The 5,829-nt window shown below is 40.1% G+C and overlaps 1 pseudogene; it reads right to left on the reverse strand.

The window, feature by feature from the left end:
• Positions 1-737: 737 nt before the first annotated feature.
• On the reverse strand, positions 738-855 carry LOC124791176 (annotated as a pseudogene).
• Positions 856-5,829: the final 4,974 nt, after the last annotated feature.

Here is a 5,829-nt window from a genome sequence, read left to right on the forward strand (position 1 = left end):
GGCCTGTAATTGAAAATGTGTCATGATTATACCTACTGGCAAAAGAAATGTTTTCAAAAATACATTTTATATCTTCCACTTACCTGATCATTTAAGTCTACTAAGTCTAATTATCTTGAGAAAAATTAGTAGAAAAAGTCGTTATCGTATTACTGAACTACACTTTATTATAATCAAAAAATATGAAAAAACTTCAGTTAATATACAGATAGCCAAGTACATTACACAGTTTTGTGAGAAGAATTAATCACCACTCTCTTCGGAATCTACTTCACATTTGGAACGGTTTTCACTAAGACACAAGTGACATCTACGTTTAATTCCGTGAGTTCTGCTTGATTTCCCGTCCGAGAATAACCTCCACACTTGAAGATACAGGATTTGGCAGTATTGCAATATTTGTAGCCCTTACTTCAATGCAAGGTTTCGTGAGAAGTAGTCCCAGTTCTTGAAGAAAAAGTCGTCACTTATTTGGCTTTTTCTTATTCCAGTCTGGGAAGTTTAACAAAAATAAAAAACTAAACTGAACTCCGTCCGAACTGGCCTTGGAAGATCCAAGGGTACCGACCGACCGTCGTGACATGCTCAGCCCACAGGCGTCACTGGATGCGGATATGGAGGGGCATGTGGTCAGCACACCACTTTCCCGGCCGTATGTCAGTTTACGAGACTGGAGCCGCTACTTCTCAGTCAAGCAGCTCCTCAGTTTGCCTCACAATCGCTGGGTACACCGCGCTCGCCAACCGCGATCGGGAGACCGGATGGTCACCCATCCAAGTGCTAGCCCAGCCCGACAGTGCTTAACTTCGGTGATCTGACGGGAACCGGTGTTATCACAGTGGCAAGGCCGTTGGCGTTCAACAAAAATAGTGTATAACTATTTCCTGCTCCAATGTCCACAAGAGTACAGAAAACAGACAGGGGCCACCTTCTTCTAGCCCTCTTAGTGGAATATTTTCTCACCATTTGAACTATCATGTCAATGCCACCTTTAGTCTCATTATAATACAAATTTATAACTGTTTTTTTCTTACTGTTCTTCATTGAGGATATAAGAAACAATTGTGATTGAATATTTCCGGTACTACTAGTATCACAGAAAGCAAATTTATTAGAATATAATTCTTGTCGAGATATCTTTCAGTTCTTGAGGTATATGTTTCCTGTTAGCTTGAAATGTTTCCACGACAGCTAGCTTTTGATTATTCCATAGATCTTCGGCCAAATCAATTGAAGTGCAATATCTGTCTGTGGTAACATTTTGCCCCGAATTATGTACAGGAACGACCAGGCGTTTCACCTCATCTGCTGTGGAATGTCACTGTCATATACCTTCGTTTCTTTTCCTCTAATAAGGTTCCATGCTGATAACATATCTGCTTTTATCGTCTATGACCATGTGTGTAAGTATACCATATTTGCCAGGGTTTTTCTTCATGAAGAAGGGACACCTACCATGGAACAATGACAACATTTCAGCAATTACAATGTGCATCGTAACAGAATTTTTTGGCAGTATCTCATTCATTTTACCAAAAACTTGTCACACTGCAGCAAAAGTCTCACGTTTCCTGCGATCGCTTCGCGACACTGTCATCAAATCTCACTATTTTAGTAAGATTCTGGAATCTGGTTCGCTCATGGTAGCAGTACAGGAAAACCTTCCTGAAGTGTAGGACCATAAATCTGTAACAAATGACTTACTATAGTTTTCCTTCCCAATAATAATAAGAAGCCCTGTGGCGTCGCAACTAGTGCGCGATCGCCCATTTGTCTATTAAAAGCTTTGCTCCAGAATGTATGCGGGCTGCAATGTAAGCCGGTAGAGTATTATACGGGCAGTAACGGACGAGTTGTGTCCTGCAGACTGACGTCACGACCATCTGTAGCAGCTGCGCGTGTGAAAGCAGTGGAGTAGCGCTGGCAGGCCACTTACATTATACCAAACTAAAAATATTAATAACTAATAAAGGAATAACCTGAGGAACGTCATATTTGATGTACAACCTTCTATTGTGAAAACAAACAATATGTCAAAGTCTGAGATCAAAAATAGTTGAATTTTTGAAGTTAGTAAAATTCCACAGAAAAACGTAATTTTCCGACAGTCAAGAATTTGAATAAATACAGTGATGTAATAGTTCACCTTCAGTGACTATGTACGATGATCTGATAACACTTTCAGTGTTCATATATAAATGTGGAAAGTTTTTAGTTTCAGGAACCTCTGCGACTTTTCTATAACTATAATTTCAAGAAATCTAAGTAAATATGTGTATTGTGTGTTAGGGTGCGTGTGAATGACAATGCGTGCGTGAGAGTATGTGGGACGTTCGGCATTATTAAAAATCAAACATGTAATTCTCTACAGGAACTGGCAAGTGTTCCAACTCTGTAACGTGGGAACGAGCCACTAGTGGTTCCCCTGCTAGTGAATGTCGGATGTCCAAGTATGTATGTTTATGTATAAGACAGCCAGAACATTCGTGAATAAATAATAAATTTCCAGATGTAGAGTAAAGCTTATAGTTCATTTTGTTTTGTTTATGTAATTAGAGATTTTTGTGTTACTTAATTTGATGACGTCAATGAGCCTAGAGAAGTGGTTGGTGCTTGCTAGATTTTGGCGCGAGCCGCGCCCTAGAAGTGAGTTCTCATTGGTCGTAAGTACTGACAGCCAATGAGAAGCGAGACGGTTGGGCGTCTAGCGAGGAGATATAGTTCTGAGTGTGGGAGAGTGAGAGAGAGTTGCGGCTAGCTTTGATTGGAGGCGGTTATGCTGGATGTGACTTTTCGCCTTATGTGTAAGATGAAGTCTTGGGATGACTTCCGCGTTATGGTCCAGTGTTAATGGTATCTGGTAGTGACCAGAAACTGTTTATGAAGACTTTAGAGTGTTGTGATAATTCGTTCCGACGAAAATCGCGAGTGAACTTTGAATTATATAGCGTGGCGGTACTGAGTATATTCTTACTGAGTATTTTATGGCGAGCATAAACTTCAACTAAAGACAACCACTGAATATCGTGTGCAGAAGTAATTGGCCGATCATTGACTGTGTTACAAGTAATTGGTTTCGGAATTTGGGAAGGTAAAAGTTCAGGCTGTTTTAGGTATGGTGATAACTGTGAGCTGAAACTTTAGTAATTTTCGTAAATGTGGGCTGATGATCTTACTTAACGGCAATAAAGATCTATTGAAGGTTTAAATTTGAACTTCATGTTTAAAGTACGAGTGACATCCCCTTTCCGAATCATTTCTTTAAAGCACATAGACAATTTTCAGCAAATTTTACTTATAGCGGCCTCCGGCGTGTAGCTATGAGGTTACAGTTTCCTCAACGCTGCTATTCTGTAAATAGCTGCAGTCAGGATTTTACGTGCGAAGATCTACCGCTGTAAAGAGGTAGGTGAACAAAAATTATAACAGAAATTTCATTGCAGCAGCAACGTATAATCTGTCGCAATTTGTGCATCGCACGCACGCACGTAAAAAAAAATCGTCGCAGCCCTATATATGCCATGACTTCAAGTCTGTCTGTCTTGGGAGTTTTCTGCCTCAGTGTCTCTTCATTGGTATACTTTATTATGATTAGACAATTTCGAGAGACAAAACTTTTCAAATGATTCTCTTATTGTGCCTACTATACCATTGTCTCTTATGCCTTCTCTTTCTTTCAATGTTTTGTGCTACTTGTCTTCTAATGTGAAAAGTTTTGGAGCCATAAATTTTTCCAGTGCTTTTGATATACTTGACACTCACCTCGCAAACCGCCTCATCATCAGTTTCAGGTGCCCATATTTCATCTTCAGCTTCTATAGCTACCCTATCACTTTTCACATCCTCACGCACAACACATCCTCTTTAGGTTCACTCACTACATAGTCAGTTTCATCAAACTCAATTTGAGAATGTGTAGATTCTTCCAAAGTACGTTATCTTTCTCTGTCAGTAAATGACTGTTGATACATTTTCAATCACAGTTGTATCTAACACTGGACTAAGTACCACTGCACAGGAAACAATAAAGAGACAAAGCGAAATGAATCATTGTTTAGAATATTGTTGCTGTCAACCCACAGAAACGTCCACGTGTTCTAAGGTCAGGAGTAAGACCACCGTTGTGGGAAATTGCATCTATACCAAGAGGGGAGATTTTATGACTACTTCCCTTAAAGTTGAATTTTCCAACTAAGCTTGAAGGAAAAATGTGAAACAATCATTGAATCTGGAAGAGGACTTCATTAAAGACAATAAATATTTTTATGGAATTTTAAAAAATAAAGTACTTGAGTAGCTTTCAATATTTTCAGAAGGTTGGTATAAAGTACCCCTTCGCCCCCCCCCTCCCCTGGCCCCCTCCTGGTATTGCGAGGTTTAATCCACAATTACGATTTCCAGCAGGGGACTGTCAAGGGAAAGGTAGCCTTATGGAAAAGACTTAATAAGCAACGACATGGTACCTTCGAGTCGGAGCGAGGCATTTGGAAAGTGTGAACTGGGTAGGGAGGTTAGAAAATTTGAAACGATAAATACAAAGGTTAGATGCAGATACGGTGGAGGTCAGTGTAGTAAAACGGAAAGAAAGGTTTCTGGTCAGACGAATACGGGGTAATGTCTACAGCGTAGGAAAATAGTGTAACGGAAGTAGGATAGGAGTGTAGGGCGAAGAGTGAGCTACTACGAACAGTTCAGTGAAAGGGTTGTTCTCATCCGAACCGACAGCAAACCGTGACCAACACGTCCTTAGATGTACAAGTTGAAGAGGTAGACAGAGCATTTGAGGATTTAGAATGGATAATTCAGCTTGTAAAAGGAAATGATAATCTAATAATAACGCGGGCGGCCACGCAACAGTACAGGAAGGAATAGTAGAAAGAGGTACAAAAAATGTGCGCTTGTTTAGCAGGAATGAGAGAGGGGAAAGACAAACTGTGTTTTGCAATAAACTGAAATCGTTCAAAAAATCACTAGATGAGGAGGTATCCCCGGAAACATGGAAAGATTACAGATGGATTCCATGTTACATACAGATTTCGATACTAGATAATGAAATCCAAGGCGTACTCAGGAGTAAATTTAGACTGAGATTACAATTTAATAATGAAGCAGAGCAGGCAGAAGTTAACGTGAATCGTCGGGAAGGATCATCGTGGAAAGAAGTGGGGTACTGATCTACGGAGGAATGATATGGGTTCGGATCCTCCTAAGGCTGTAGACAGTGAGATGATGAATACAACAGTAGGCGCTTCACTTACAGAGAAATGGGAATTTCTCAAAAGGATAATCATAGAAGTAGGGCAGAAGAACGTATGTACAAAGAAGATAACTTCGAAGAAACCTTGAGTAACGTTACTTCAATTGATTAACGAAAAAAGGAAGTACAAAAATGTTCAGGGAAAGACAGGAATACAGGATTATATGTCATTCAAGAAACCAAGCAGTAAAGGCTGCTGCAAAAAAGTGAAGATATTCGAAAAGAAATAGCTGTTGGAAGCATTGATTCAAGTAGTAGGAAAATCGAAATAACCTTCACTGAAAGTAAATGCAAAGGCGGCAACATTGAGACAGCAATGAAACTTCCAGTATCAAACGAAGAGAGAGAGTGGATAGGAGGAAAGAGGAAATTGAAGGCCTCTGCAAGGAGAGGTCTTATCTGGCGACAATATACAGGGTGATTCAAATGGTTCAAATGGCTCTGAGCACTATGGGACTTAACATCTATGGTCATCAGTCCCCTAGAACTTAGAACTACTTAAACCTAACTAACCTAAGGACATCACACATCAGCCAGTCATCACGAGGCAGAGAAAATCCCTGACCCCGCCG

This window comes from Schistocerca piceifrons, chromosome 3, assembly GCF_021461385.2.
Source record: "Schistocerca piceifrons isolate TAMUIC-IGC-003096 chromosome 3, iqSchPice1.1, whole genome shotgun sequence".
Lineage (NCBI taxonomy): Eukaryota > Metazoa > Arthropoda > Insecta > Orthoptera > Acrididae > Schistocerca > Schistocerca piceifrons.